Raw genomic sequence first — 25,446 nt, 5'->3', positions numbered from 1 at the left:
CTTTCTAATCCCTTATTTTCCTCCTTTTTGAAGGGAGAAAGATAAAAAAAACGGAAAGAAAGAGAGAAGAGAAAAGAAAGAAGAGAAGAGAAGAGGAACTCTTTTGCGGGTCTCACTTGACCTTAATTTTGAAAAATATTTTGAAATAACTCGCCTCCGTTTTTGAAATATTTGCGGGAAAATTGGGAGACGGGATCCGCTCATCGGTACGAGGTTCGACCGTTCCTGGCGCCTTTACCAGGGGTAATCGAACCAAGGGTCGAATCAATGCCTTTTGCTTTGCTAAAAAATTATCTAAGTATTTATCCTAAGTCTAAAATGCACAATGAATCATGCTTGTGCAAATGCAAAGATGTATGCTTTTTTTAGAAAATGTTTTGAAGAATTCCCAAGTGAATCCAATAAAGTGAAGAAATGTTTTCTAACTTAGAACTTAAGATTAAAGTTCTAAGTTTTTAGAATAATCAAGAGCTTGGGAAAATAAATTTGGAATTTGGAAATTGATCTTGAAGTCTTGAAATAAAAAGAGAATGAAGGAAATTTTCAAAGTCATAAATGGACTTTGAATTTAGAAGTTTTGAACTTGGATGAATGTTTGGAATGGAATTGAATTCCACTTTTGAAGTTTTGATTTTAGAAGAAAATGTGGGAAATCTAAAGGAATCGAAGAATGGGATTTGTAACAGTTGGAACTTCAAGATGAAATCCGAATCCAAGTTCTGGATTCTGAATAGAGTTTTGAGTTGATTTTTGGATTTAGGATCTGAAATGGGAACTTGATCTGAAATCTGGAATGAAATGGAATTGGTTTTAAGAATTAGAATTTAAAGTGAAATTTGGATTTGGAATTTTGAGTGGAATCGGATTCAAGATTTGGAATCCACGATGATATTTGGATTCGAAATCTGAGATCCAAGATAGGATTGGATTCTGGATCCCAAGATGGAACTGGACCTGAGGTCCAAAGTAGAATTGGATTCTGGATCCTAGAATGGATTTGGATCTGAAGTCTGAGATCCAATGTAGAATTGGGTTCTGGATCCTAAGAATTGGAATTTGGTTCTGAGTCTGAGACCCAAAGTAGGGTTTGATTCTGAATCCTAAGAATTGGAATTTGGATCTGAATCTGAGATCCAATGGTAGAATGAGGATCTGGATCCTAGAATGGATTTGGATCTGAAGTCCGAGATCCAATGTAGAATTGGGCTCTGGATCCTAAGAATTGGAATTTGGATCTGAATCTGAGACCCAAAGTAGGGTTTGATTCTGAATCCTAAGAATTGGAATTTGGATCTGAATCTGAGATCCAATGGTAGAATGAGGATCTGGATCCTAGAATGGATTTGGATCTGAAGTCCGAGATCCAATGTAGAATTGGGCTCTGGATCCTAAGAATTGGAATTTGGATCTGAATCTGAGACCCAAAGTGGAATGAGGATCCTGGATTTAAAATAGAACTTGGATCTGTGATTGGAGATCCGAGGCGAAATGGGGTTTATACTTGGAAATCTGGATCCAAGTTGAGACTAGGATTTGGATTTTGGGTTTTGAGAAGTCCAAGTAGGACCTTGAAATCAAAATTTTGAATCTTAAAATTAGGTAGAATTTGAATAGAGATCTGATGAAGAAGAAGAAACACTTGGGATTTTGAAAAGGAGTTTTTGAAAATACGATGCAATTCTGCCCTATATGATGAATGAATTTGACTAAGTTTTGAAATTTGGAATTTGAAAAGCTATTTCATTCTTTAAATAAATTAAAATAAGATTGAAAATATAATACATCCTTGACTATGGTCATTGAATGTATTATATACTAATCTATATTTAAATTCAAGAGAAAAATGAAACACTTTTGGTGCTTTTATAGAAGTTAAAATGGGATTAACTCTAAATATACCCTGACTATGGCCATTGGTATATATTTCGAATTAATCCTAAGTTAAATTCTGATAAAAGAAAGAAAATATTTTGAGAAACTATGATGAATTTTGAAAGTGGATCCAGTGTTATTTTGTAAAAGATAAAAATGCTAAGTTTTGTCCACACCCTGACTATGGCCATTGATGTGGATCATCAACTTAGTATCGATTACCTCTTACGAAATTGCGCACGTGCCATTCGTGTTTCACCATTGGTGAGAATTTGAGAAATAAAAAAAATGCATGAAAACAAGCAATTCATGATATTTTACAATGCTCATTCATTCTACCTAAAGCAGGAAATGTAAATTTTTATTTAAATCTAGATATTACAACTCATTGAATCAAGTTTACAACTTCATACAATAGACCTTTTCACATGTCTCCTGTAAAATGATGTTAGCATGAAACAAAGGTGAAACATAGAGAGGATTTAAGATGCTATATTGAAACTGGAATGTATACACTGATAAATAAAAAAAAGTGCATGTGCTAAATGTTTATGAGAAAATGCATATTGGAATGTATGTATGATGCATTGAACTGAAAAAGAAATGAATGCTCAAATGACATATTGAGCTAATGAGATAATGCATGTTATAACACATATATGATGACAATGAACAACAAATATACATTTATGCCAATGATTGATGCACAGATGATCTGTTATGTGTAAAATGGTGAAACATAAGGAAACAAGTAATATCAAATGATGCCACCAGATATGAACAAAATGCACAGATGATAGAAGCAAAATGAAATGAATGGTTAAAGTAAAAACTACAATCAGTTGTGTAAACAGCAGTTGGTGCCTAGGTGTTGCTGGAGTGTGGTGGGCTGAAGGTGGGCTGTGTTTAAAGCCCAGAAATGTTACTGTAGATGAATGGGATGGAGTACACATTTGTAAAATGGAAATGCTGGAAAATGGATAGGATAGGGTGAAGGTTTTTATATACAGGAGAATATAGGTGTTGTCGGGGTGCTACAGCAGATGAGTGGATTCTTAGTGGAGGGTGACAGCATATGGATGTTGAAAGTTATGTACCGATGGTAATGTAGGTGCAGCCTCACACAACTCAAAAAGCTTCATCTTCGGTGTATTTTTCTCGAAGACAGCATGGTTTTTCTGATGAGAGTCTTTGGCATTCAGACCCTTCATTCTTAGTAAAGGTAGGTATTGACTAGACAGTTACTAGCACATGACCACAAAACTATGGCATAAGGGACATTAGCGCATAATATTTTCACAACAATAAAATTCCTTAGCTACAGTCTAATGATGAAATTTTATAGGACTTCAGCATCGTTTCTTTATAGCCACAGGTAACATCAGATTGTATCGAATTCGTCAACTCTGGCAACACTTTTCTTGACTTCTGCAGGTGTAACTTCTGCAACATTGTAAGAATGCTGACGTAGATGCTATAAGGAGGCTTCAATAGACGTGGGCAAAGGGTGCAATGACCTGTTATGAATTCTTATGACAAGGTATAAGATATAACGAAACAGAAAGTAGCATAAAGAAAACAATATATGGTGCAACAACAAGGAAATCATGGATGTTATGAAAATATATAGGGACGATGATATTATAGTGCAAAAGTTGTGAGATATGAGAGGAAATATGCAACAACCGCAAGGCAACGTGGAAATGCAACAAGAGAAGCTGATGGCTTCCAATTTTTTTTTTTACTATCATTAACAAAATCATACATTTAGAATTTAATGCATTAAAACTATCATAACAGTCCATCATAGTAGATATCTCAAGAGTTTTTGCAAGGAAAATATAAACACCTACCTCCAAAATGTTGTTTGGCAGATTACAGGGGAAGAGGTCACCACTCACCTGGAGCAACAGAGGATTGAACAGAATAGATGACGCAGGTGGCACCTGACTGCAACTACCAGGCAGATTCTGAAGCAAGTAACAATAATTGTGAAATCTGGCTGCAAAAGTCCTTTGTTGGATTAGGCAGATTACTTACCATAACTCATGTGGAGCTATGCCCAACTTTTGGGCATACAATCTAAATCTTAGAATGCCTCCAATAGGCAAAAACCATCATGCTATAGAACCAGGGTGCTGGAAGTAAATTTGCTAAAACAACAAAAACCCATCAATGCCACAGAGAACAAATCAATAAGCTCGCCATTAGAACGCAAAATCATGCATACCCATAAGCTAAAAGGGAAAAGGAAAGAAGATGGAATCATAGGAAGCAAGGAGAATCCAACATAACTAGTATGAGAATTGAATAAAACAAGAGGATCTAAGAAATGCAGATATTTTAGCAAAGCTAATATACCGTAAAAGGGAAATTTTAATAGGATTTAATAATGACACAAAATTGGAGGATGAAATCTAAGATTGATGAAGGATTGTTACACAATGGCTCTAATCTGATACTAAAGCAGATCAGGTGTCCTTACTATATGTAACCTTCTACGGCCTTATATAGGCAGTTCAAAGGGGGGGGTCTCTTTAAACTCTTACATATGCAGAGATGGGGAGTAGCTACCAGAGGGATGCACTGATGATGTTCAAATGTTACAAAAAATACATGCAGATGCTGGTTAGATAGGTACCATACAATGGCCAACGTGAAAACAACAAATCAAGTATCAATCAGAGGTCAAGACGGATATGAAAGGAAAAAAAAAAATGCAAACGAAATCAAAATGATGGTGGATGAAAACAGGAAATCAAATATCCAAGAGGAATGACTATGATGCAAATTGGAAATCGGAATTTAGAAGAAAAACCCAGGATATAAACCAGCAAGTCAATAATCCACAAAAAAAAAAAAATATGAAACAAAACAGACTCAAATTGGAATGTTATAAGATGGAGGTAGGGATCAAGGAAAATGCAGCAAACATGGATCATGGAATCTTAAACAGATAGATGAGAATGTTGATAAATCAAGGCTTAGGTGGATTATCTCTAGCAGCAGAGATATAGTAACGAGTTATAAAAAAAAAATGTTGGATGCTAAACGAACTGAAGAAAACAAAATTTGCAATGCAGGAAAAAGATGTTGGAATTTAGGATTCCATTGATATAGCACATAGGTAGATCACTGTTGCTATAGACAACACGATCTTACCTATGGTGCTTTCAAAAGGGGCGACGCATGAGAAGATTAATGAAATCAGAGACAACATAAAAAGAGAAAGAAAAAGGGGAAGGAAGAAAAGGAAAAAAAAAAACGATGAAAAGAGAATATTACTATCAGACGAAATTAAAATAGAGGAAACAACCGATGCTTACCTGGTTCGCTGATCGAAGCATGAGCTTTGTCTTGCTTGTGATTCTCGGCTTATGAGATCAAACTTCAGTTGACAGGGAAGAAATTTGTGGCTTATGATTCAGGATTAAGACTCCCGATTGCGAGATTTCAACTGAAGCGGGAGTGGCGTCCCTCTGTAGGCTGTAACTTTCAGGATTGGTCAACTCCTCTTAGATGCAGAGGCTCTCGATGAAAGGGGAGCTACCGAATTTCTTTTGGATAAGGTCGAAGGAATGAATGTTGGAGAAGCCCTCATCAGATCGCTTGAGATTTCTGAAGCAGAGTCGACTTCCTCCAGTTGACGGGGAAAATAAACCAAGGGAAGGAGAAGAAGCAAAGAAGACGACTGAAGGGATAGGAGATGGGTCTGCTGTCAGACTCCCTTCAAAACGAAAGAGGAAGAAGATGCGAATGGGGAGGTGAAGAAGCGGTGGATCTTAGGGTTTCCTTGAATCCCCTTTTAAGGAGGAGCAGGGAAGATTCAGGAAGAGGAGGTTAGAGATGAAGGGTGAAGATGGCGGTTTCGTGATGGAGGGTGGAGAGAGACCCAGCGGTTCCGTGATGGAGGGTGGAGAGAGACCCAACGGTTTCGTGATGGAGGGTGGAGGGAGGTCGGCCATGGAGGGCTTGGGCGACGAAGAGGGTTTCGGGAGAGGCGGCTGCGCTCTTCTCCCATCTCCTTCCTTACGAAGGGTAAAAAAAAAACCCTAAAAAAAAACCTGTTTTGCAGAAGGGGCCCCTTGTTATTTCGAAAATTTACAAAGAGGGGGCTCCTGAGGCTTTTAGCAAAATATCGATTTTTAAAAGTCTCAAACTCATTCGTTTTTCTTGAAATTTTCCCAATTTTTGGTTTTTGGTGTTATTTTTCCAATTTTTTTGTATTTTTAAGTAAAAGTCCTAAGATTTGAGAAAATAAAAGATTAAAACTAATTTTTTGTGTTTTTGCAAAAATATTTACAAAAGGGAGTTTTTCTGAGAAATTAAAAGCTATTTTGAGAAAATTTCCTCAGAAATGGGTTTTTGATCCGGATTTTGAGGAAATATGGATTTAAAGTACTGGATTCGGATCCGAAGTTGATTTTGAATATATCAATATGGAATTCAATCCAGAAAATCTGAAGAATGATTGAATTTTAGCTTTGATTTTCTCAGAAGATGGAGTCAGGGGCAAAAAAGGTCATTTTTGGATTTTTTTGGAAAATTTGGGGTGTTCATAGCTGAGAAGTAAATACTAGGTCGAGTTCTCTTCTTCCTTTCTTTGATCCAAGATCTGATCTTATCAGATCAGATTCTATTCTCCTTCTGTCCTGAAAATTGATCTTATCATATTGGGTTAAAAATCTCTCTCTTAAAATTTTTAAACATCTTTCTTCCTCTCTAAGTTTTCGATCTCTTAAAACTGAATCTGTTCACGTCAAACAGTCTGGTCACGTCAAACCAGATCTGTTTTCTTAAATCTTGATTATTTTTTTTCCTCTTTGATGCTGGATCGGATCGTTCCAGATCTAGTGTTTTCGTTCCAAGCCAGACTAAATTAGATCTGGCCATGGCATATTGATTCTTCCCTTCAGCAGCGTTAAATCAAATCTGATCGTATCAGATCAGATTTGTGTTTCCATTTAAACCTAGATCTCTCTTTTGTCTTTCAAGTCAAATCTTATTCTCCAAAACCAAATCAAAGTTTCGGTCCATACAAAAAAAAAATTCAGATCATTAATTTGTCGTGTTCTACTGATTATTTGTTTCCCTGCAATATTATTTTCGTAGCAAAAAGAAAAAAAAACAGATTTACATTGCTGGTAAATCAAACTGCTGGTCAGAGTGTTCTTTTGTTGTCCTTTCACATGGATTCTCCCTTCCAGTTTCCTTGGACAACTCATATAACTACTTGACCTGGAAGCGACAAAGTTTTCCTTTTATTAAGAGTCTGGATCTCTCTGGATATCTTGATGGAACGATCCATGCACCACTAGAATTCATCCTGCAAGAAGAGCGAGATGATAAAGGGGAGGTTTCCAACAAATTGATTCATAATTCAAAATTTGTAACATAAAGAAGAAAAGATCAGGCAGTTGTGGCTTACATTACCTCTATGCTTTCCCATGAGATATTAGTGGCCATCCTAGATGAATGTTCAGCCAGAGAGTTGTGGCAAATATTGGCGCAGACTTATTCACAGATTTCATAAGCTAGGATTTTGCATTTAAAGAGAGAATTTCAGCTTTTGAAGAAATAGAGTTTATCAGTGACATAATACATGAACAAAATCAAGAGTATTACATATCAACTAGCCATGGTGGGTTGCGTAATTCTTAACAAAGAAAAGGTTCAACAGGCACTGAATGGTCTGGGTTCTGACTACCACATGTTAGTCACCTCTCTTCTATGCCTCACTTCATTGCCCAGTTTTGAAGATCTACGGACTAAGCTACTACAATATGAAGTTACCATTAGGGGCGAGAAGATGACCCTGAATTCCAACAACCATGAGGTACTTGTCACATGAGTAGTATTAGGGCGAGGATGTGGGGGCTTTTGAGGCGGGCGTGGACATAGAAGAGGTAATCAAGGAGGCCGTGGGCTTTTTCCCATACCCTACATGTCACCTAACTTGTATCCAGGGAACCCTATAAACATCCCGACATGTTTTCAGTGTAATAAAATGGAGCACATTAAAGCAAATTGCTGGCATAATCCGCAAAACAAAGGCAAGTTTAATGGTGCTGGGCCTTCTACTAAGGGACAAGCAGGAGACGACCGTAAAGGAGATGAAAAGAAAAATGTGAAGAATCTTTTGATTTTCGCTCTTTCAGAATTGAGCTTTAAGCAAACTGAGTAGGAGACTTGGTACATTAACTCCGGGCTGCTGCACATGTGACATGTGATATTGGTAAGATTTATTAAAACCGGAGATGGTGTTCTTCATCCTATCTCTCATGTTGGAAATATTTTCCTTCTACTCCCCAATTCCTCATTACCTTTATCTGATGTTTACCATTCTCCTAGTATTGTTAAAAACATTGTTTCTGTTTCTAAACTTGTCGATGATACTAATTCTTTTGTCGAATTTACTCTTTCTGTATGTGTCAAGGATCTTCTCACGAAGAAGACACTCGTTGAAGGAGAACGACAGGGAAACATGTATGTCTTCAAGGAGTCTCTTCTAGTTCATGATGCATCAATAAATTCACAACCAGTTCGTCCAGTGTCATTAAAAGTTTGTTTTAGTCTATCTCAATGTAATAAGCCAGAGATTTGGCATCGTCGTCTTAGTCATTGTAATCATTCATTTATTGAGAAGCTTGTGTCTAGTGGACTTGTTCCGCAGTCTAGTTTGAATGTCGAGGCTGATTTTCTTCTTTGTTTCCGTTGTCAATTATGTAAAAGTCATGTTCTTCCATTTCATTCAATAAATCAAAGAGATTTTGTGCTTTTTGAAATTGTCTATTCTGATGTCTGGAGACATGCCCCGCAGTCTTCTTTATTGGGCAATCATTATTACATTACTTTCATTGATAGTTACTCTAGATACACCTGTATTTATTTTATCAAATATAAATCTGAAGTTTTCAAGCTTTTCTGCTCATTCTGTGCTTTAGTTTGTAATCAATTTTCAACTAAAATTCAATATTTTCATTGTGACGGTGGATGAGAGTACTTATCAAAGGAATTTACTGAATTTCTCTAAGATAATGGAATAGGTCGTCGAATATCTTGTCCACACACACCACAACAAAATGGTGCGGCTGAAAGAAAATACTGGCACATTGTAGAGAGTGCGCTGAGTATGTTGCATAACACTCACATTCCTTTAAACTTGTGGATGAAAGTTTTTCATTCAGCTGTCTATGTCATAAATCGACTGCCAATGAAATTGTTAGCAGATCAATCCCCTTATTTTACGCTATTTACACTATTTGGGGTTCATCCTGACTATAATGAGTTGCGAGTGTTTGGCTGCATATGCTATGTTCATATTGACAGTTCTTAACGTGATAAGTTTCAGAAAAAGGCATGCAGGTGTAGGTTTGTTGGATATGTTGATCAATATAGAGGATATCACTGCTATGACTCCACTACCAGTCGCATCAGAGTTTCATGGAATGTCGTGTTTGACGAGACTCATACTGATGATTCAGGAAGTACAGAGGGACACTGTAAGGATGCTAAAAGTTATCAGCCATGGCTTGTTGCTGAGGTGCTTGATCAAATGGTGATGCATGACGTACCCTCATGTCATACACTATCTGCAGAACAAAATAGTACAGTTGTACACCCAGAAAAGGAAATGTCGACAAACACACAAGATATTACTATGCCTGTCATTTCAGATGTTACAAAGTTTTAAGGGATTACCTATGTGCAGTGAAACAAAGACAAAGTTCAACGACCTATTGTGCAACCCACGAGGCTTGAGAGGATTCACCATCCTATTGAAAGATGGGTAAGTTATGACAACTTCTCTACAGACTTACAACTGTTCATCTCCCAGATTGAAAAGCATGATGAACCTATCAGTTTCTCACAAGCATCTATGTCAATCAAATGGGTTGAGGTCATGAATGAGGAAATGAAAGCTTTACATGAGTGTGGGACTTGGGAGATTGTTCCTAGACCATCGAACAAGAATGTTGTAGGATCTAAATAGGTCTATAAAATCAAGTATAAACTCGATGAATCCATTGAACGCTATAAGGTGAGGCTAGTAGCGAAAGGGTTCACTCAAGAATACGGGCAAGATTATGCCGAAACATTTAGTTCTGTGATCAAGATGGAAACTATTCGATTAGTTCTGTCCTTGTCAGTTCAGTATGGATGGACTCTAAGTCAACTTGATGTCAAAAATGTATTTTTTGCATGGCACTCTCAAGGAAGAGGTGTATATGGAGCAACCCTCTAGTTATACCAAACATAGCCCCAACACACATGTTTGCAAGCTACGAAGAGCCATCTATGGGCTAAAGCAGGCCTCCCGCTCATGGTTTGATAGTTTCTCTATTGAAGTTCAGAGACATGGGTTCGATCTCATCTTGATCATTCGCTTTTTATTTTTCGAGATTGTCAGGTACGCACCTTAATTCTTATATATGTGGATGATATTATTATTACTGGGAACTCCGATGAACACATAGAAGCTACCAAGATCTTATTGAGTCGACAGTTTAAGATGAAAGATTTGGGGGTTTTGCGTTATTTCTTAGGGGTTGAGGTGGATCGACAGGATGAAACACTTCACTAACCCAACACAAATATACTTTGGATTTGTTGGATAAGGCAGGCATGAAGGATTATAAACCTCTATCCACCCCTAGTGTCCTTAATCATAAACTCGGATCCCGGGATGGGGAAGCATATGAAGATTCCAAGAAATATCGGAGTCTTGTGGGTATGTTCCAATATCTCACCTTCACTAGACCAGACATTGTGTATGCAGTGAATCAAGTTTCACAATTCATGCATGACCCACGAACAAAGCATATGAATGTTGTCAAGAGAATCCTTCGATATTTAAAAGGAACTCTTGGAGATGGTCTAGTTTATCATCAATCCAAGACTAAAGGGGAGCAACATCGACTGGATGTATACACAAATGCAGATTGGGCTGGAGTTCCAGATGACAGGCAGTCGGTTTCTGGATATTGTGCTTTTCTTGATGGGAACTTGATGGCGTAGAGTAACAAGAAACAACGTGCATTTGCACGATCTAGTATTGAAGCTGAGTATCGATCTATGGTGGCTGCTACAATAAAGGCCACATGGCTGAGACATCTTTTGACTGAAGTTGGAGAATCTATGCTACCCACCACTCTCTTGCGCGATAATCAAGGTGTCATACAAATTGCTTTTAATCCTATTCACCATAGTCGCACAAAGCATATAGAGATTGATCAATACTTCATTCGGCAAAAGATTGAAGATAGAGAAGTTGCACCTACTTATGTTCCTACGGCTGACCAAGTGGCAGATTTGTTCACTAAGGGTCGTACCAATATGCGTTTTTGGTTCTTGAAGAACAAGTTGTCCATGTTGCAAAACCATGCACAACTTGAAGGAGGGTATTGAGAATGTAGTGTACAGGTCTAGTTCTAGACCCAAAATGATTCTTTTGTATTGTATTTACATGGTTGGTATTATCGGGTCTGGGTTGACAGACCCAATCCAACTTGTATCATATATATAACATTGAATATAGGGCACAACCTCTCATTGAGAATCGTGTCAGTCATTGCCGCCTCTCCTTCTTGCAAATCCCTTTCTCTTCTGCTGTGGATGAAGATCTGGTCGAAGGTGCTTGACTTCTAACAATTTCTACATATTCTAATTTCAAAAGAAGACATTCATTTTTAATATAACCCTTTCAAAACACCTACCATACATATGAAGATAGAAAAGCTAAAGATACATACCGGAATGCAAAATCCTCGAATCCATGCTATTCATTAATACGAATCTTTTTCAAGACCATGATGCCTTGCTCTAATACCATGTCACAAAATGGCATGGACCTCAATGCACTCTATAATGAACTCCAAGAATAAAAACACAATGCATTTGGATAAAAACATAATAACTAAAATAAAACACAATAGAATGTGAATGAATAACTTCATTAATAAAGAACATTAAAAATACAAAGAAAAATACATTTTAATCATCATTACAATACACTCAAAAACACACAAGAAGCTTAAAACTACCCATCACTCTCTTACCTTACAAAGGCACCCATATTTATAGAGAAACGGAGGAAGAAAAGAGATTAAAGGAGAGAAAAAGGGAGTCCACATTAGTTTGACTAGCTGTTGGACCTAGTCCAATGGCTAGATTTCTAGCCGTTGGACCAGCAGTCCAACAACTAGTCTAAGTCAACCACAGTTGACTTAACTTTAAAGTATATAATATATATACAAGTATATATATATATATATGTATATATATATATATCTTAACAATATTTGGGTTATATCATTTGAACATCTAAGACAAGTAGTTTGCATTGTATGCTGTATCTTAATAGCCTTTAGTTTGCAAACTTAATCTGTTGAAGTGATTATGTCACTATGAGAAATAGAGATGGTGAAAAGCCCTTCATTTTCCTTGTTAGCTTCGAATCACATCGGCTACTGCTGGATTTCTGGTTTTGACTGAATTGCCTGTTGCAATTTTACAGGTGGATTAAAGGAAAGTGTTAATGCAATATTTGATACATTGTTTTTTCTTATTTTTAGGTCTTCAAAGAGAATGCACTTGCTGATTATGATTTTTTCTTTTGGTGTGACTCAACAGAAAGATACCTATTCATTCTTTGTTTTATATATTTATTTCTCTAGTAGCCAACTCTCATATCTTACTGCGAAAGCTTATCTTGCTGTTTCAGGTGCTAACAGTGTCTGCAGATAAAACTGCAAAAGTGTGGGAGATTGATGAAAATGGAAACGGTAAGGTGAAGAAGACACTTACTTCATCTGATTCTGGACTGGATGGAATGCTAGTTGGTTGCCTGTGGCAGAATAATCATCTTGTCACTGTTTCCCTTGGTGGCACTATTAGTATATATTCAGCCAATGACCTAGAAAAGATGCCAGTATCATTTTCTGGGCACATGAAGAGCGTCACTGGTTTGGCAGTCACCTCTGAAGGCAGCCAGAATATTATTCTATCTAGCAGTTATGATGGGGTGATTGTCCGATGGATGCAAGGAGTTGGATGTGCAGGAAGGTTACAGAGAAGGGAGAACTCTCAAATTAAATGTTTTGCAGTGGTGGAAGGAGAGCTCACCACATTTGCCTTTGATAACAAGGTAGCACCATTTCTTCATGTACATGTAGTAGTTGCCTTTATTTTTATATCTTGTGGTTTGTGTGCTTGCACCATCTTTTTGAAGCTGATTTTCTTGATGACTTATGATTGCAACTAGGCTGGAGAACATGATGATGTGTCTTTCTATTATCCAATATGATCACTGAAATGAATATATTTCAATTCAATCTTGCACCTTGATGGGGTAGGCAATTTACACACTAGCTAAAATTACTACTCAATGTTGAGTCAGGCATAGTAAGCCAACAAGATCTTGTGTTCTAAATAAAACATGTCTTGAGGGAAAAGACTGACTAGATGTTCATTGCAATTGAATAACAAGAAAATGAAATCTTGCGTTGATGGAGAAATGTTAGATCCCTCAATATAGAAATGGTACAAGAATGTGCTTCACAAAATGCCCTTATGTGATATTACAGAAGTAATTTTGGCATTTTAGAGAACAATGGAGTGAAAAATATAAAATATATAAAGAATATGAAAAGTGAAGTTATTGATGACTAGTATAGTTTTGTGAACTCCATGTATAGTGAACTGTGATAGTGTTAATAATTTTCTCCGGTGGTAAAGGAGCTTGATTGTAAATTATATTTTTATCAATAAAAAATGTCACTGCCTTTAAAAGTAGAACTACAAACTGCAAAGATTTTGTCATAAAATATGACAAATATTGAGATTAGGGGTGGCAAAACCTGACACGACCTCCCAACCCGACCCGCCAACCCGCCTTTTAGGCGGGTTCAGGTTGGGCTTAAACTAACCCGTTTAATAAACGGGTCGACCCGCCTTGATAGAAATCATGGGTTCCTTTCTTTATCTACAAGCAACAGCACAACATGGGGAGAGAGAACGTGGCTGCAGCAAAAATCCCTAATCAGGGTATTCATTTTTGCTTCTCTGATTAAATACACACAAATACAATAGCTAGGGTATGAAAATACCCATTACATGTTATGATAAAATTACAGCATGCCATTAATGAAACATTAATGAGCATGTGTTTAAAATGAAAGGAATTGGGTCTGGATTCTGAGTTCCAGACCTTATACTAAATGACAGTATCTTTTCACCCCCCCTCCAGTTGTACATGGTTTTGGACCATGAACATCCAAAATCTGTCCTTGATAAGTCCTTTTGTAAACAAGTCAACAACTTGATCAGCAGTCCGCACGTATTCTGGTTCAATTGCCTTCTCTTCAACCTTTTGTCTTACAAAATGTTGATCAATTTCAATATGTTTGGCACGACTGTGGTAGATAGTATTGAATGACATGTTGATAGCACTTTGATTGTCACACTGTTATCATCGCAAAAATTTTTCCCTCCCTTGCGAGAGAGAAACGAATTTCGCGAGTCAAACTCGACCAAAGTTTTGAAAATGGTTTTTGAAAATTAACTCGCCTCCGTTTTGAAAATTTGCGGAAAAATTCCGTGGAATGGGATCCGCCTGTCGGTACGAGGTTCAACCGTTCCTGACACCTTTACCAGGGGTAATTGAACCAAGGACCAATTACGTGCTTTAACTTGACTCAAATAGCTAAATTATGCTCTATTTTTCCTAGAATGCACAAAGAATCAGGCTTGTGCTATGGAATTTTGAAAAATGCAAGTTTGAGAAAATATGATGTTTGCTTTGGAAAATTGAAATGCATTTGGAAAAGGATTGGAAAAGTGCTTGAAATTGGTGTTTTTGGGAAAATCATTGAATTTCATTAGAAATCAGAAATTTGCATTGGAAAGTGATTTCTCAGGAAAACTTGAACTTTGGAAAATCGATTTTGAAATTTGGAATTGCTTTTCTGAGAAAATGGATTTGAGAATTCTGAGAAAATCTAAGAAATTCATTGGAAAATGACTTTTGAAATGGAAAATGAATTCTCAGGAAAACTGGAAAATATGAGAAAATCGATTTCTGAAAACTTGGGATTTTGAAATTTGAGAATTTGAAAACATAGGAAAATCTTGATTTGAACTTGGGAAATGCTTTGAAATGTCATTTGAAAACTTAGGATTTTGAGAAAATCAGATCCTGAGAAAGACTTGGAAATTCTTGAGAAAATTGAATTTTCTGAAATTGAAATTGGAAAATGAGTTTGAAAATAATGCAATTTGAATGATATGAATGAATGAATATGAATTTGAAAAGGGAATTTCATTGAGGAATTGGGAAATCCTTTTAAAACTTTGAAAAATGCAGTGCATTTTGAAGTTAGCCTAAGTGTGTAGGCTGAATGTGGCTAATACGAAGATCATAAATCTTGGTTTTCTTCGTGTTCTGACTATGGCCATAAATACGAATCCCACCGAGTTTATAAACTCCATAAAAGCTTGTGCACGTGCCATTCGTGTAAACCATAGTGAATTTGAAACAAATATGCATGAATCATACATCACATATTAAAATTTGCATAAATTAAACTATATGCAATGCAACCCTATTCTAAGCAGAAATGTAACTCTTATTCCAAATTATTACATTTGATGTTACATTGAATTGAAATAAAATAAGAAAATAAAATCTTCTTCTTGAATATTCCTGCAAAACTAGAAAACAAGGTTAGCACAAAAATGTAGGTTTTTCTGAATTTATCCGAAAATATGGGAAATTATCGGATATTATTCAGATATAAACCCAAACTCATACCCCCTTTGATATAAACATGATGAATAATGAATAAATTTCGAAAATAAACTTGAAAATTCGAAATTGTGGTCAAAATGACCAAAATACCCCTGATGACCTTGAAATCAGGGTTTTCTGAAAGAATTTTTGTAAATTTTGGAAATTTGAAAATAAAATGAAATAAATCAAACATAATATGATGAAATATGATGATATGCATGAAATTTTGGGAGAATTAGAAATTGAAATTTCGAAATTTAGGTCAAAATGACCAAAATACCCCCAATAACAAGACTATGGCCTTGAAACCAGGGTTTTCTGAAATAAATTTTGCAAAATTGAAAAATATGAAATGCAAAGGAGATTAAAATTAACCCTAATATGATTCTACATGCTTATGTACATGATAAAAACCCTAAAATGGCGAAAATATCATAAAATATCGAATTTAACCTGATTTTCGCTTCTGAATTTAAAGATAAACTAACACATGGAGCAAATGAACTTGGAATTAAACCAAATTTGGCATGGACACCTAAAATAACCCTAAAAATAGAATGGAGCTCGAAAATCTAATTTGTTTGTATTTTTAAATATGGAAATTCAAATAAAAACCCTAAATTTCATGATTTTTGCCTAAAATATTGATTCTAAAGGGGATTTAGGATATCAAACTTCCATAAAAATTTCCCAAATTTTATGGGATGACATATGACAGTAAGGAAAGGATTTTTGCTTTTTACACTTTCTGTTTTTGACCTATGATCGGAGCTGTGTCACTCCGGCAAGTCGGATCGGAATCCGACGACTCTAGGAAATGAAGGAAACAGACAGGTTTCGGTAGAAAATGTGGTAAAAATGGCAGACAGATGGGAAAATGGCTGAAATTGTGGGAAAATGTCTCTGACAAACATAGGAAGATTTTATATTTTGACACTATTGAGATTCGGGTTACGGTTTGGAAAAGACCACACTATTATCAGAGACCTAAATCTCTGGAATTTCTGGACATTGGAATCTGTTAGACAGAAAGAGAAAATCCGGGAAAAATAATGAAACAGATCCAAAAATTCCAACATTTTGGGAAATGACAGGAACTCATGTTAGGAACAACTTTCATGTTGAAAGTTTTTGCAGACGGACTACAGATTTGGAGGAGTCGGTGCATTAATATCTGTCTATATCCTGACAAAAGAAAATCGAGATTTTCCCAGGGGTCTGAGAAATCCGATTTTTTACAGAGGTCAAAACTGACTGGAAAACCCTAAAAATTTCCAGATCATTAGTAGATTCAATCATGAATCTACTGTGATTTTTGGAGAGCAATCCAAATCTCCCACAAGGGTGGTGTCGGAGGTTCTTTTCTGCTAAAGCAGAAATTGGAAATTCGGGAGGGTTCAAAAACCCGATCCAGTGTTTTATTTTTTTTATGGGGTTATAAAACCCGAATGAACCTGAGTTTTTTTTACTGGGAATCACAAACACATAGATGCATCTACCAAAAAAAAATTCAAGATTTATTGACAAGAATTTAAGCATGAAGTAATGAATGGACTAGACATATGACTGAAATTTATAAGATTGATAAAGAAATCTAAATAAACTAGCCTAAGTATGCAAAATGAAATCAACTACCATGCTCATAACATAAAACTTATTAAAAAATGATAAAAATTTATCATAGGGTGGTAGAAAAACTGTTTAATGTATGCTATTAGTGAGAGGGGATCCGATCCATAGATTGGATGAATCCTATTCTCTCATATAGCAAAAACATGGAATGTATAGAAAAGTAAACAACCATATAACCATTTTTTTTTTTCGTTTGATAAGATAGAGAGATCTTACCTTGAGGGTTACTTGGAAGGGCCGATGGAGTGCTGAGGCAATGGGAGTGAAAGTGTTTGAAGGAATGCTGGAGGTAAGCTACAACTGGGCGTCACCAAGGAAGGGGTTGCACTTGCTGTGGCTGAAGGAGAGGAGCTTCACTTGCTGCACCGGCTGGAGCTTGAAGACTGCTTTGATATGGAGGTAGTAGCTGCAGCAAGGAGATGTGGCAGTGATGGTTGGCTGTTGGCCAAGTGAAGGAGGCTGTGTTGCTGCAATGAGAGAGAGAGAGAGAGGGAGAGAGAGATGGGTTAGGAGGCAGCCGTATGGCCTTCTTCCTTCTTTTCCATAAAATCAAAACTTAGCCACTCATGTCCCTCCACTTAGGTCTTAATAGCTTAATGAAAAAAAGAATCTCCCAACAGCCTACGTGAATGGGAAAGGGAAGTGCGTGAATGGATCTCTTGGGCAGCCATAGGTTTTCCTCCTTTTTTTGTTTTTTGGACTTAGGGCTTAATAGCCATTTGCCCTAAGTTTTCTAGGTTTAATTTTTCTAGGAATGAGAGAGTGAAATCATCTTTTACGTGAATGGTTGGCAGCCATACGGCTGTGGAGGGAAATGGCAAGGGAGTAAGGAAGAAAGGGGAAAGAAGGAAAGAAGAGGAAGAAGAAAAAGAAAGAAAAGGGGAAAAAGAAAGGAAAGAAAGAAAAGGAGGGAAAAAGGAAAAGGGAAAGAAAAAATGAGAAAAAAATGGAAAGTGGGGCTGGAGGCTTGGGTGACCACCTTGTGGGTCCCACCTCCTCTCTAAAAAAAATAAAAATAAAAATAAAAATAAAAAATAAATAAAAATCAATAAAAACAAAAATAAACAAATAAAAAGAAGCATCTTTTTTTTTTTTAATAAAATAAAAATGCAAATGAATGGGCCATCTCAGAGCGGGTCCAAATTTTGATTTTGAAATTCATTTTGACGATTAGAGGGGCAAAATAGTCTTTTTAGAAAATTTTTAGACGAAACGAGCTATTTTTGGCAGTTTTTGAAACAAGCTCGGATTTTGAAGTTCAATACCCCGTTGCGAAGCAAATCCAATGTAGAATTTGAAAATTTGATTTTGAAAGAAATTCAGATTGTTTTTCTCAAGAAAATATTTCCAAACGAAACGAGCTATTTTTGGCAGTTTTTTGAAACGAGCTCCGATTTTGAAGTTCAATACCCCGTTGCGAAGCAAATCCAATGTAGAATTTAAAAATATAATTTTGAAAGAAATCCATATTGTTTTTCTTGAGAAAATGCTTCCAAATCTATTTTTAGACAAAACGAGCTATTTTTGGTAGTTTTTGAAATGAGCTCGGATTTTGAAGTTCAATACCCCGTTGCGAAGCAAATCCAATGTAGAATTTAAAATTTTGATTTTGAAAGAAATCCAGATTATTTTTCTTGAGAAAATATTTCCAAATTTAGACTCCTGGGTGAAAATGTCAATTTTGGAAACCTGAGGTTTGAAATTGATTTCTGAAAACTTTTAAAACTCAATCTGGATTGAAATTTATAAAGCTGGAGTTCTGGACTTCGAAAATGAAATGAAATGTGATGAAATGTTATGAAATGCTGAGAAATGATATGAAATGATGAGAAATGACATGAAATGCTATGCAAAATGCTAACCCTGAATGAAGAATTTTGGATGTTAGACCCCGATTGACACTTGTACCAGTTCAAAAAGTGTTAAAATTGACAAAATTTGCAAAAATGGTTGAAGAAATGATTTTTGAGCTCTGCCAAGCTAGAGTAACGCTGAAAATTAGAGTTTGAGCTGGATTCAACTGAAATGAACTGGATTGAGCTGGGTTTTAGAGTTTCAGAACTCAAATGAACTCAACAAACACTGACTCAACTGACCTTTCCAACTGAATTTTCAAGAAAAGCTGCCATTTTTAGAGAAATGGTATGGAATGGTCATTGGAATGAAGTGAATTACGAACCTGAACTGGGTTTGAGCTAAAACAAAGGTCAGTAATACTGAGATGAACTAAAATCAAGTCTCAAACACTAACTCAACTGACTGAACTCGGCTCAATTTCAGCTGAAAGAGCTGAAATGGACTAAAATGGGCTCCTGGACACTTGGAAATGGTTTTGAACTGAAATTGGAGCACTTGAACTTCTGGTGAGCTCAAGTTAGACTCTGGGGAACATGACTGACTGGGAATGACTGACTTTGAGACAATTGGCTTGGATTCGAGTGAGAAATGAGCTCATTTTTGAAGAAATGATCCCATTTTGGCAGGAATGGTCAGAAATGAAAATGGTCTGTTCATTGTGAGCTCAGATGAGCTTGAGATGACTGATATTCTAACTGTCTTGAACTGACCAATGAGCTTGGTTGACTCCGACTGACTGGGGTCCGGGATGACCTAGGGGTAAAATGGTAATTTTCCTAATGAAAATGGGTAAAATGGTGCTTTTCTGAAACTGACTCGGGGTTTGACTCCTACACTGACCTAACAGGGTTGGCACTGAACAAGGAGGATTGTTTAAGAATGAGTGAGGAAAATTTGGGGTGTTTACAGATGCCCCTCTTTGCTACTAAGCCGGCTTGAAGACGAGCTTAGTGGCAAAGAAAAACACACCAAATTTGGGCTATAAAAATGCCCCAGTTAGAAGGATCTGACTGGATATGAAGAGATTTAGCCCTGATGAAAATGGTAGATATGAAATGGAGAATGAAGAGGAAAGAATTTACTTCAAAAGAAGTGATATTCAGGTTTTGCCCTTAACCTGGATGGGACAGGAAATACCTCGTGTAAAAGCGAAGCTCAGGTTTAACCCTTAACCTGACCAGGGAATGAAATACCTCATCAAAGGAGGCTCAGGTTTGTACCCTTATCCTGATTGGGAGGAAAAATGAAATACCTCATCAAAGGAGGCTCAGGTTTGTACCCTTATCCTGATTGGGCAAAAAATGAAATACCTCATCAAAGGAGGCTCAGGTTTGTACCCTTATCCTGATTGGGCGGAAAATGAAATACCTCATCAAAGGAGGCTCAGGTTTGTACCCTTATCCTGATTGGGCGGAAAATGAAATACCTCATCAAAGGGGGCTCAGGTTTGTACCCTTATCCTGATTGGGCAGAAAATGAAATACCTCATCAAAGGAGGCTCAGGTTTGTACCCTTATCCTGATTGGGCGGAAAAATGAAATACCTCATGAAAGGAGGCTCAGGTTTGTACCCTTATCCTGATTGGGCAGAAAATGAAATACCTTATCAAAGGAGGCTCAGGTTTGTACCCTTATCCTGATTGGGCAGAAAATGAAATACCTCATCAAAGGAGGCTCAGGTTTGTACCCTTATCCTGATTGGGCAGGAAAAATGAAATACCTCATGAAAGGAGGCTCAGGTTTGTACCCTTATCCTGATTGGGCAGAAAATGAAATACCTCATCAAAGGAGGCTCAGGTTTGTACCCTTATCCTGATTGGGCAGAAAATGAAATACCTCATCAAAGGAGGCTCAGGTTTGTACCCTTATCCTGATTGGGCAGGAAAAATGAAATACCTCATCAAAGGAGGCTCAGGTTTATACCCTTATCCTGATTGGGCAGAAAATGAATAGAATCCTCGAAGGAAGAAACCATGATGGAACCTTCGGATTTCCGCACAATGAATCCGATAGGGGTTTTGCAAAAGGATGAAATTGGGGTCCCTAAAGCTTGAAAAGGGGTTTGATTTTGGGCTCCTCATTGCTGAGACTAAATAACTTTTGAAATTGGTGACCTTTTGCTGGAATTGGTGGCTTAACCTCAAGCCGAAATTGGACTGTCTATGGTGGGACAGTGGGGACACAGGGAAGTGTGCGAATCTGAGAGCCCATGCGCTCAGATTATACCAACAGAAGGGAAGGAATCTTGAAAACTCCCATTATCAAGTCCTTAAAAGGGATAACAACTGATGTCAGGATGTGCCAAAGATGAACCTCAAGCTCTCGCTTCACGCCAGGATAGCTAGAAAATATTGTCAAAATGTTGAAAATTGTTGTTGATTCAAAATAATTGAAAATGATGCACATTGTTTTGAAAGTATCCCTCTTTTCTACCTGAAGTATTATCTCCGATTGGACTTAACTTCGTAAAATCAAGATTCGAATTCAAATTGCTTGCAATTGGCTTTCTTTCAAGGAAGCTATCAATTTCCCTGATATGAGCAGAAAAGAGAGTATTCTTGATATTGTGAAAGCAATTTGTGAAAGAATATTGATAATAGAATTTCACAAAATTTAAAGAGGATTCTTTGGCAGATTTGGCAGTCTGATATCCTGGAATTCTTTCTCATGACGATCTTTCTGCCTACTATATTTTTTTTTTTTTTTGCAGAATTAGAGCTCTCTTGGGTTTTTGGAGATTACATCATCCTTCATTTTGGAGATGTCTTGACTTTTCTCTCTCTTTTTTTTTTTTTAGAAGGGTACGTCACAAACTCCTTCATCTCAGAGATGTTCCGATCCTTCTTTTCTCTCAGGGATTATATTGACGGTTATTGGCTCTTTGGTTGGAAATCGCTTGATGATAGCAGAAATTAAATATCCTTTAGGGTTTGTCGGGAGGCCCATCGCAGTCGCCTTCATCTTAACGGTGCTCTGAACTTTCCCTGGAAGGATCCGTCACAAACTCCGTCATCTTGGAGATGATTCAAATCTTCTTTGGCCCCGGGGGTCTACTCGCCTAATTCGCCTTCATCTTGACGACAGTTGAGAGATCCCTTTTGCAGATATTTAATTGCAGCTTTAGGTGATTGAGGAGATATAGGGATTGAATGGATTTTTCTGTATCACCCAGGATATTTCGACTGCTTTATTTTCCAAGAATGATCTTTAAAAATGTGCCATTGACTGCGATCAATACCGATCACTTATGGCTTTGCAACAATATTGAATTTCCTTTGCTGGCCATATCGGGGATTTATTCTTCATCCTTTTGGTTGGCCAATAGAAAGAATTTGAATTTTGAATCCTTCTTCGCGAAAGCTTTGTCCTTTCGAAAGTAATACTGAAGGTATTCTGAAGTAATGTTTTTATACAATAAAAATTTTGAAATCAACAAATATTTAATGACAAATTGGCAAAATGTTCTTGAAATCCTTGGTGAGAGCGAGCATCTGAAGCACAACGCAACGCACCCATGACAAAAAATTTCTTCTCCTTTCTCCAAAGGAGAAGATTCAGAAATTGGAAATAGGAATTACTCCTCTCTTCCCTGAAGAGGAGGTGTTTGCAAAACGAACTTTCAAAGAGAAATTAAGCTTTCGTCAAAACTTCCTAACATTAGGCTTCTCTTATGGAAAGGGGGCCGGTAATGATGAGGTCGGTGAATTAGTCATGAAGGAACGAGTCCATCACACTCTCCCTGAAAAGGGGGTCCTTCATGATGAAATGGCCTAGTTTGAAATTGTGGTCACAAGGAAAGCGAGCTTCCGTCGAAGCTCTCCCTGAATTAAGGGTTCCTTGTATGAAATTGGAAATTTGTTTTGCAAACGGTTCACATAAACACGAGTCCCTTCAAACTCTCCCTCAAAAGGGGCTAGGTGAACAAATTGGATAGCATGCGAAAAGAACGAGCTCCCTCGAACTCTCCCTATAAAAAGGGTCTCTCGCAAGAGAAATTTATTGGAATTGGTATTGGATGACCAAAAGGGTCAAATTTTGGAAATTGGAATTTTGAAATTTGATATTTGAAATTGGAAATTGGAAATTGATAATTGGAAATTGGAAATTGGAAATTGATTGGCTAAAAAGGTCAAAATTGTGAATTGGTTTACTGAGAATGACATGGGTTCTATAGGGATTCCTCCTAAGAATGACATTGGTTCTATTGAGAACGGCATTGGTTTCGCAGGGGTTCGACCTGGGTTCAATAGGGATTCAGCCTAAGAACGACATTGGTTCAATTGAGAACGACATTGGTTCACTAGGAACGACATGGGTTCGATAGGGATTCAGCCTAAGAACGACATTGGTTCAATTGAGAACGACATTGGTTCACTAGGAACGACATGGGTTCGATAGGTATTCAGCCTACGAACGACATTGGTTCAATTAAGAACGACATTGGTTCACTAGGAACGACATGGGTTTGATAGGTATTCAGCCTACGAACGTCATTGGTTCAATTAAGAACGAGAACTATTATATAGACTTGGATTGCTTCTATGAACGGTTTCAGGATTATCCCCTTATCCTGAACGGGGATAGAAATTGGATGACTTGGCGGTCGAAATTGAGAATTTTGGTAATTTGAAAATTGGAAATTGGATGACCCGGAGGTCGAAATTAAAGAATTATGGAAAATGATTCAGGTTTATCCCTTAACCTGAAGGGGAAGTTCAGGTTTATCTCTTAACCTGAAAGGGAAATTCAGGTTTATCCCTTAACCTGAAGGGGAAGTGAATTTGATGCAAATGAATGTAAATGGATGCAAATGAATGCATGTAAATGTAAATGAATGCAAATATATGCAAAATGATGTAAATGAATGCACATGTATGCAAAATGAGAGATTTGTTTGATCCTGCCTGCATACATAATGTTTTGAAGACAAATTTTAAAATAATGCCCCAGTGTAACTGGGAAAGAAGGATTTGACCATTATTGAGGAAAATATATTGAGGAATTACAAAGGATGGAATAGAGGATTTAAGTATAGAAAATTTTCAAATGTTGAGCATTGATGGGGTCTGATAATTCCACACCATCGGCATTGATGAACAGATATGAATTGTGAGGTAATGCTTCCTCGACAATATAGGGCCCTTCCCAATTCGATGACCATTTGCCACCCGGGCGGTGCTTGAGATAGGTCGTTGATCTGATCACTAGATCATTGACTCAGAATTTCCTTTGAATGACAAATTTTGCATATTGCCTGGCTATCCTCTGACGATATGATTGAGCATGCTCTACTGCTCTGAGTCTTCTTTTATTGAGCAAATCAAGTTGTACCAGTCGCTGCTGCTAATACTGATCAAGCGATAACTCCAGCAGTGATGCGAACTTCAAGGCAGGTTTATGAACATGTAGAGGCAGTACTACTTCAGTTCCGTAGACAAGTTCTGACGGAGTAGCATTAGTTGGAGTACAAATGGTGATTCTGTATGCCCATAATGCATCATGGATCTTCTCATGCCAATTATGGCCTGTTTCCAAGGTTCGCTCCAGGATTCGAATCAAAATTTTATTGGCGGCCTTTGCCTGACCATTCCCTTGAGGATAATAGGGAGCGGAGAAATGATGCTGAATTCTGAACTTCGAGCCAAATGTCCTCATTCTCTTATTTTTGAAATGACTCTCATTGTCTGACACGATATCGTGCGGTATGCCGAAACAACAATATTCTTGTGGATGAATAAGACCATGTGTCGACCTTCTATTATACGCAAAGTGATAGCTTCGACCCATTTAGTGAAATATTCTGTTGCGGCAAAAAAATTATTTGTAGCTGTTTGAAGCAGGAGTGATGGGGCCCACAACATCAAAGGCCCACATAGAAAATAGCCATGGAGAGATGGCGATTCGCAAATATGTTGCTGGCGCATGAATAGAAGGTGCATGTATCTGGCATAGAGCACACTTCTTCACAAAATGGTAGCAATCTTGTTGCATAGTCTTCCAATAAGATCATGCCCGGATGATTTGCTTGATAAGAGTTTGGTAGCCGATGAGTCTACTGCAAATGCCTTCGTGAACCTCCTAGACAACTTCTTTGGCTTCATCTTCGTCTAGGCATCTGAAATATTTAGAACTGAATCCACGATGATAGAGGACATCGGCAATAATAAAATATCGGGCAAACACATGCCAAATCGCTCGTTACTCTTACCAGTGATATTCTAAGAGAAGGAGACAGATGTCTTCTTTTTTATGGGAGCCTTTCTGAAACAGTCCTTAGCTTGCTCAGACATCATCCTA

The 25,446-nt window shown here is 37.2% G+C and overlaps 1 pseudogene; it reads left to right on the top strand.

Moving 5' to 3' along the window:
* LOC149829721 (actin-interacting protein 1-2-like) overlaps positions 1–25,446 on the top strand; it is a 129,208-nt pseudogene that overhangs the window by 67,398 nt on the left and 36,364 nt on the right.

Source organism: Nuphar pumila, chromosome 8, assembly GCF_984573655.1.
Source record: "Nuphar pumila chromosome 8, dmNupPumi1.hap1.1, whole genome shotgun sequence".
NCBI lineage: Eukaryota > Viridiplantae > Streptophyta > Magnoliopsida > Nymphaeales > Nymphaeaceae > Nuphar > Nuphar pumila.
Note: the sequence above shows the minus strand (reverse complement) of the source record. Positions and strands in the feature narration are given on the sequence as shown.